The sequence below is a fragment of the Myotis lucifugus genome, unplaced genomic scaffold, assembly GCF_000147115.1.
Source record: "Myotis lucifugus unplaced genomic scaffold, Myoluc2.0 scaffold_426, whole genome shotgun sequence".
NCBI classification, from domain to species: domain Eukaryota; kingdom Metazoa; phylum Chordata; class Mammalia; order Chiroptera; family Vespertilionidae; genus Myotis; species Myotis lucifugus.
This window is the reverse complement of record NW_005871474.1, coordinates 27,416-33,838: the sequence shown is the minus strand read 5'-3', so window position 1 is coordinate 33,838 and position 6,423 is coordinate 27,416. Positions and strand designations below refer to the sequence as shown.

At 49.0% G+C, this 6,423-nt stretch overlaps 1 pseudogene; it reads right to left on the bottom strand.

Moving 5' to 3' along the window:
* Positions 1-335: 335 nt before the first annotated feature.
* The window catches only part of LOC102422127, a 10,188-nt pseudogene continuing 4,100 nt past the window's right edge, over positions 336-6,423 (bottom strand).

Below are 6,423 nucleotides of genomic sequence, written 5' to 3'. Positions count from 1 at the left end.
AAGCCCGGGTTTGAATAAAAGACTCTCTGCTTTTGCATCAGACTCGGCTGGCTCCCTGGTGTGGTCTCTTGGGGATCTTGAAATCTGGGCATAACAGTAACCTCAACACTGGAATGTCCCTGGAAGATCATTTCTAGGCCTACTGACCCACCCCCACCCTGGCTTCTCCATCCTTCTTATGGTGTTTTATTGGCCCAGGTCTTCATCCAGCTCTAGGCAAACTTGGCTGGAAACTCACTTGTTGCCTTGCAGCCCCACTTGGGGCCTCAGGACAACTCAGCAAGCCTCACATTTCCAGCTCTGTCCATATGTCAGGTAAGTATTTCAAATTCTCTCTAAGTCTTGGACGAGCCCCAGGACTCAGGGTCAAAGAATTTTAGCACCACGGTGAAGTTTTGCTTGGGTGGAATTGGGGAGTAGAGGAATGGGGGCAATTGTGCTGTAAGAAGCAGATAAGGAGGTTGATGCTTGCTAGCAAGATGGGCAAGAGTTAGGACATTGAATCTGGGGGTCTTCAATGGAGAAGAACTGTGCTGGACGATAGGCCAGGTACAGAAGGTCACCAGGGTGGCCTAGCAATGGGCAAAACTTGGAAAACAAGGACCTTACCCCCAGGGTAATCTTTTTTTCCCTATCACTCGTCATGGGGTGTGGACCCCTGACCTTTCATACCTCTGGCCATACTGTTCAGACCCCCTGATCTTTCTTCCATAGAAATAACATCTGGGCTCAGTTGTATTTCAGCTCCAGGCCCAGAAAGGCAGTAAAACCATCTGCATTGACTAATGACCCTTTGCCCTGGCACCAACCAATCAGTGGAGACCACAAAAGACCCACTTGGAAAGCTGATGAATATTCTATTGAGATTCTACCCTGGGATCTCCCCTAAGATCTCCACTCTTAAAAGCTTTTAGGGATGGAGGACCCAGTGTGCTCTCCCTCCTGGGAGCATGCCCATGCCTTTCTGCACCCCTTCCCTCCCCCATTACCATTACTTTTACCTTCCTCACTCCCAAGCTCCAAGGCCCTTCCTTTGCTACTGTAAGGTGTTTCCTGAACCCCTTTCTTCTACCATACATTTCTGATACCTCTGTAATTTTCTAAATAAATGGTCTCTTACAGTTTGAGTCTTGGCTTCTGAACTCTTCCCTAGTCAGATCTCAAGTACCAAGGTTTCTGAAATGAAGTCCGGTCTGACCCCACTGTCTAACACTCGGTGCTATTCTCGCCATCATGGTCAACAGCACCAGAAAACAAGAGACTCAGTCTTAACTAGGAGAGGTCAGGAGGAACCAGTGAGCTCACTGCAGCCTGCCCTGCCCAATGAGAATTGGAGAATGGTGCCCTGACACTGCTGGGAAACTGTCCTGATCTGGGCTCCAGGAACTTTGCATCTCTGGTTCTGCTTCTACCTCCCCATATAAATCATGACACCTCTCTGTGCCACAAGTCCCCTCACATGAGGCTGAGAGCCTCTGCCACCCACAGCTGTCAGTAGTAATAACATCCCCAGGGGCAGCAACAGTAGCAACAGAACAGTTCATTGAGCACTTACTAGGAAGTGGAATCTGTGGTAGGTGTCTTACATGGATTACCACTTTACCCTCCTACAGTCCAGGGGGCAGGCTCCTACCCTCTCATTTTATAGATGGAGAGAAGATGCAGAAAGCAGTGAGGCGACTTGCCCAATGTGGTCGTGCCAGGACTAGAACCTGCTTCTTGCCAACTCCCTTCTGTGCTTATAGCACAAGACCAGGCAAGTGGCCACTTGGGAGGTGGGTGTGAAACCCACATTCTTTCTGCTAGTGCTTTCTGAGAGTTTCTCTGACTCTTGGAGCACTCTAGTCTCTCTGGCCTTCTGTGTGCTCCCTCCCAGGTGCTGTGAGGACCCATGGGTTGCTGGGAATGCACTAGGAACTCTTCTCCACAAACCTCTTAGCTAAAGTCTAGTTTGAGCCTGGATCACCCTTTTGACAGGACAATCCCCGAAGAAGGTCTGATGGGGTTCAGTGGTCATGGGTGATCAACAGAAGGCAGAGGGTATGTTGTCTACTCACCTGACTTCATAGCTGGCTCTTTCTGGGCTCGGGCACACAGCTTGCTCAGGCCCATCTGCTCCCAGGTCTGCAGGGCAAAGTCCCAGGCGTGCTTCTTCCCGAATTGAGCCACCAGGCATGAGGCCACCTCCATGCCACCCACCTCCTCTGGTTGAGCTGGGGTCGCCCCAGGAGAGTGCTGGCAGAGATCCTTATCAGGCAGCCGCAGCAGGAACTCCCTCAGCTGCTCCTTGCTCATACCCTCTAACATCTGGGCCAGCCGCTGCTGGAATCCATGGGCCATCTCTGCTGCTCTGGCCGTGTCTGTTGCACTGGCCATGTCTGCTGCACTCGTTGTCTCAGTCCCGGCTCCGAGGGCCTCAGGGATGTCCACTGGGGAGGGGGTGGGTGGGGAGGGCATTAGGTAGGTAGAGAATAGCAGTCATTCTTGTCCCCTACCATATCCCAATACCAGACTCCCACTGGGGTCATTATTGATTCCCTGGCAAAGTTCTCTTTAGCATTACGAACCCACTTTTGTAATCCTCTTGGTTTCTTCCAATAGATGATATTGGGAGAAGGGAGGTGAAGGTAAGAGGCAGGAAAAGCCATAAAGGGAGGAGCCCAGAGAAGGCAGACATTTGCAGAAGTCAGGTTACTGAGATGCTGGGATGGGGGCAGTGAGAAGAGTGAAGTGGTGGGGATGGGAGGATGGGATCTTCAGGGCACTCACTGTTCTGTGCTCTTCAGTCTTCCCTCTGGTGAGAACTGGAGCTCTGGAGCCACCTTGAGCTTTAATGCTGACAGGAGATGGGGTGAGGAAAGAGACAAAGCACAGGTTGGGTTTTAGATCCCAGGGTAGAGCTCAGAGCTCCTCCTCCAATATCTCTTCAGAATTCTCCTAGCCCTAGGCAACCAAAGGGGAAAAATGGCCACACCCCGCCAGAGCCTGAACAGAGGGTGTAGCCAGGGGAGGGGTGGGGCAGGACAGGCCTGCAGAGCTTGTACTACTTAGAGCCAGACATCCACAGGCCACATGTACAGGCAGGCCATGGCCATGAGTTCTGGTAGGGTACTGTGTTAGTGCGTGAGACAGGTCAGTAAGCCCAGACAAGTGGAATAGGGAAACTGAGCAGATATCTGAACAAACTGGCAGAGAAATTTACAGCAGACATAGAAGGTCACCTCCCTAGAGATAACACCTAAGCCTCAGATGTATTTCAGCTCCAGGCCCAGAAAAATAGCAAAACCAGGGAGGTGACACCAGGACCAGCTGCAACGACTAAAGACCCCCTGCCCTGGTGCCCCGACCTGCAGGGCACGCATCGTGGGTACACCGCACCAAATCCTGCAAAGGAATGAGAGGATAGGAGACGCGAAGAAGTGGAGGCAAGACAAAGTTCTGATCAAGCCTCAGTTTTATTTTTACAGCCGGTAGAATTTATGTAGTTCTAGAGGAGGGGGGTTGGGCAAGGAGGGTCCATGGGATTAGCCTATCATTAAGGATGTAGGAAGGCTCTGGAATGTCGCAGCTGTGAGCCTATCAGCGGAGATGTAGCAGGTTTGTGCTTAGGGTGAGGGTAGGTTATCTTTAACTCCAGACCAAACTGCAAGGTTGTCCTCCAACCCCAGACCAAACTGCAAGGTTGTCCTCCAACCCCAGACCAAACTGCAAGGTTGTCCTCTAACCCCAGACCAAACTGCAAGGCCGTCCTGGAGGAGCCAGAAACCTATTATGCTGTAAACTGGAGATGTATGTGTGATTTATAATGGCTCCCAACACCCTGGCACTGACCAATCAGTAGAGACCAGGACCCTGAAAGAGCCCACCTAGAAAACTGATAAATACTCTGCTTAAACCCTCCTCTAGGAGTCCCACCTGCAATAGAGAAAAAAACTCTCACGACAAAGGACCCAGCATGTGCTCTCCCTCTGGGGAACACACCCTTGTCTTTTCTTTCTCTCTCTTTTTCCTCCACAGGCACACACCTCCTAAAGTCTAAGGGACCCCACAAGACTTGCAACCAGGGGAGCCATGGGCAGCAGCAGCTCATCCCAGGCTAACCCCCTGAACCTGTCTCCCTTTTCTCAGACTTCCCAGTGAGCTAAAGCAGCCCTGCCTTGGCTCATTTATTTCCAATAACATTTTTAGAAAACCAAAGCAGCCCAGCCTAGGTGTCTCCTGTTGCTTCTTCTATGTTAAGCCCTTCCTTGTGTCACTGTCCCCAGCTATAATAAACACACCCTCATAGTCACTTAGTCTTGTATTGTCAAGAACACACATACTGGTTGTCCTTATGCCAGCCTGCTCAGGGCCAGGTCCCCTGTCCAATACATCTGGTGCCCAGAGGGGACCTTTTTTCCTGAGGCTACAAAGCCCAGCTGGCTCACTTGCTATGACTAGCATTGTCTCATCATGGTATAGAGTGGCAGGATTCCAGAGGAGCCCACCCACAACCACCTCGAAGACTCAGACCCATGCTAGGTACCAGCTGGGGCCCTCTGGGCCCTACATGCTCCTCATTTTGCATTGGGTGAGCTCCTTTAAAATTCTGGACCTACCTCCCACCCCTATTTTAAGGTAAGAGGCTCACTTTCTTTGATCTGTTTTTAAAAAATCCTTGTGGTAGAGCTAAAGGTTAAGGTTTGAGAGAACCCAGGCTAAGGCAGGACAGGTGGACAAAAATGTTTTTTAATTCCCAGCCTCAGCCCTCCTTAATACTTCTGCAAATATACAACAAACAGGAAGCCTTTACTTGCAAGTATTTACAGAAGTGGGAAAATGTAACGTGAAAATATAGCTCTTTTGATGCCTAAATCAAATTTTGCATGCAAAATTAGAAAAAGCTGGCTCTAAAATTAAATGGAATGAATGGAAAGCTTATCTTAATTCCAATCTAGAAGCTCCTAGCAAAAGCATAGGTAAATCACACTCACAGTAGAAAACCAGAAAAACCAGTCTCAAGTAGAGGGAAAATAGCAATTGATGTATTCCTTGTGTTACTGGTGCCTGCAGGTAGTGTGTGGGTTCTTGACTACATGTAGGAAAGCTTTCACAATATGAGTCCAGATGATTTTGAGACCATGTTTATTAAAAGTGGGAACAGTGAAACAAAGGAAGGGCTGAATGTAGAAGTGTAACCAGACAATCAATGGGTCCGTGTTGCCTGTTGCTAGTTGAGCTAATTAAGCAGAGACTGGGTTGAACCATATCTGATCATTTTTTCCAATACTGCCAGCAGCCTGGGAGAGTAGCAGGTCATCCACAAAAATCTGCTCTCCACCCCACCATAAGGCAGCTGCTTATATTAGGTAGAAGGACAAACATTACATGGGGAAGTAGGCAAAAAGGGCACATGGGCAGTTTACAGATATGCAAAAGGGCTGGGGTCTTCAAAGCGCTAGTGATATGCAAAGGCTGGGGGTCCTCAAAGGGCTGGCAGCTCTGGTTTCTGGCTTTGGTTTCTGCTTTCCATGAGAATAGGCAGCTCCCTGATGAGGAGAATGGGCTGCATTTCCAGGTGAGTTCCCAGGTCCCACAGGCAACTGCCATCCAGGTTAGAATGTGCCTTCGTTAATCAGAATAAAACAATCAGGGTTAACAGAACATGATTAATATTTCTTATAATTATAGTTGGTCCCCAATATTCTATTTCTGTCCCTATCAGAAGAAGAAACAAAAGAGAGTCTAGGTGAGGCTGCTTTGGCTCACTGAGAAATAGAAGTCACAGTGGCAGAAGTGAGTTCACTGGAAAGTCAGAGAAAATGGGGGCCTTGGAGACAGGTTCCGGAAGTAAGCCCGAGATGAACTGCTGCTGCCCACTGCTTTCCTGGTTGCAAGTCTTGAGGGGTGCTTTAGTATTTAGGGGACAGAGAGCAGTGATATGAGCTGTGGGCGTGCTCTAGCAACAGCATGCCCTAGGTAGAGTATGTTTATTAAAGCTGGGGAAAGTGAAATGAAGAAAGTGCTTAGGATAGAAGAAGCAACAGGAGAAAGTCAGAGAAATGGGGGCCTTGGAGACATGTTCAGGGGATAAACCTGGGACGAGCTGCCACTGCCCACTGCTCTCCTGATTGCAAGTCTCATGAGGACCCTTAGAGAAAAAGAGCAGAGATAGAAGGTGCAGGCATGCTCTAGCAAGAGTGCACCATGGGTTCTTTGTCTCGAGGCTTTTTGTCTTTCTTTGGCGGGACAGAATCCTAGGGGAGGTCAAAGGGAGGTTTTATCAGAATATTCATGAACTTTTCAGGTGTTCTTTCAATGGTTGATTCATTAAAACATAGGTAAGAAGGGTCAGGGGTTATTTTCTATTTTTTTTGGTAAGGATTATAAAGGTATTAGATCATCTGATACCAGATGGGCTGAGCCCGAAATGGTGCCAGCACC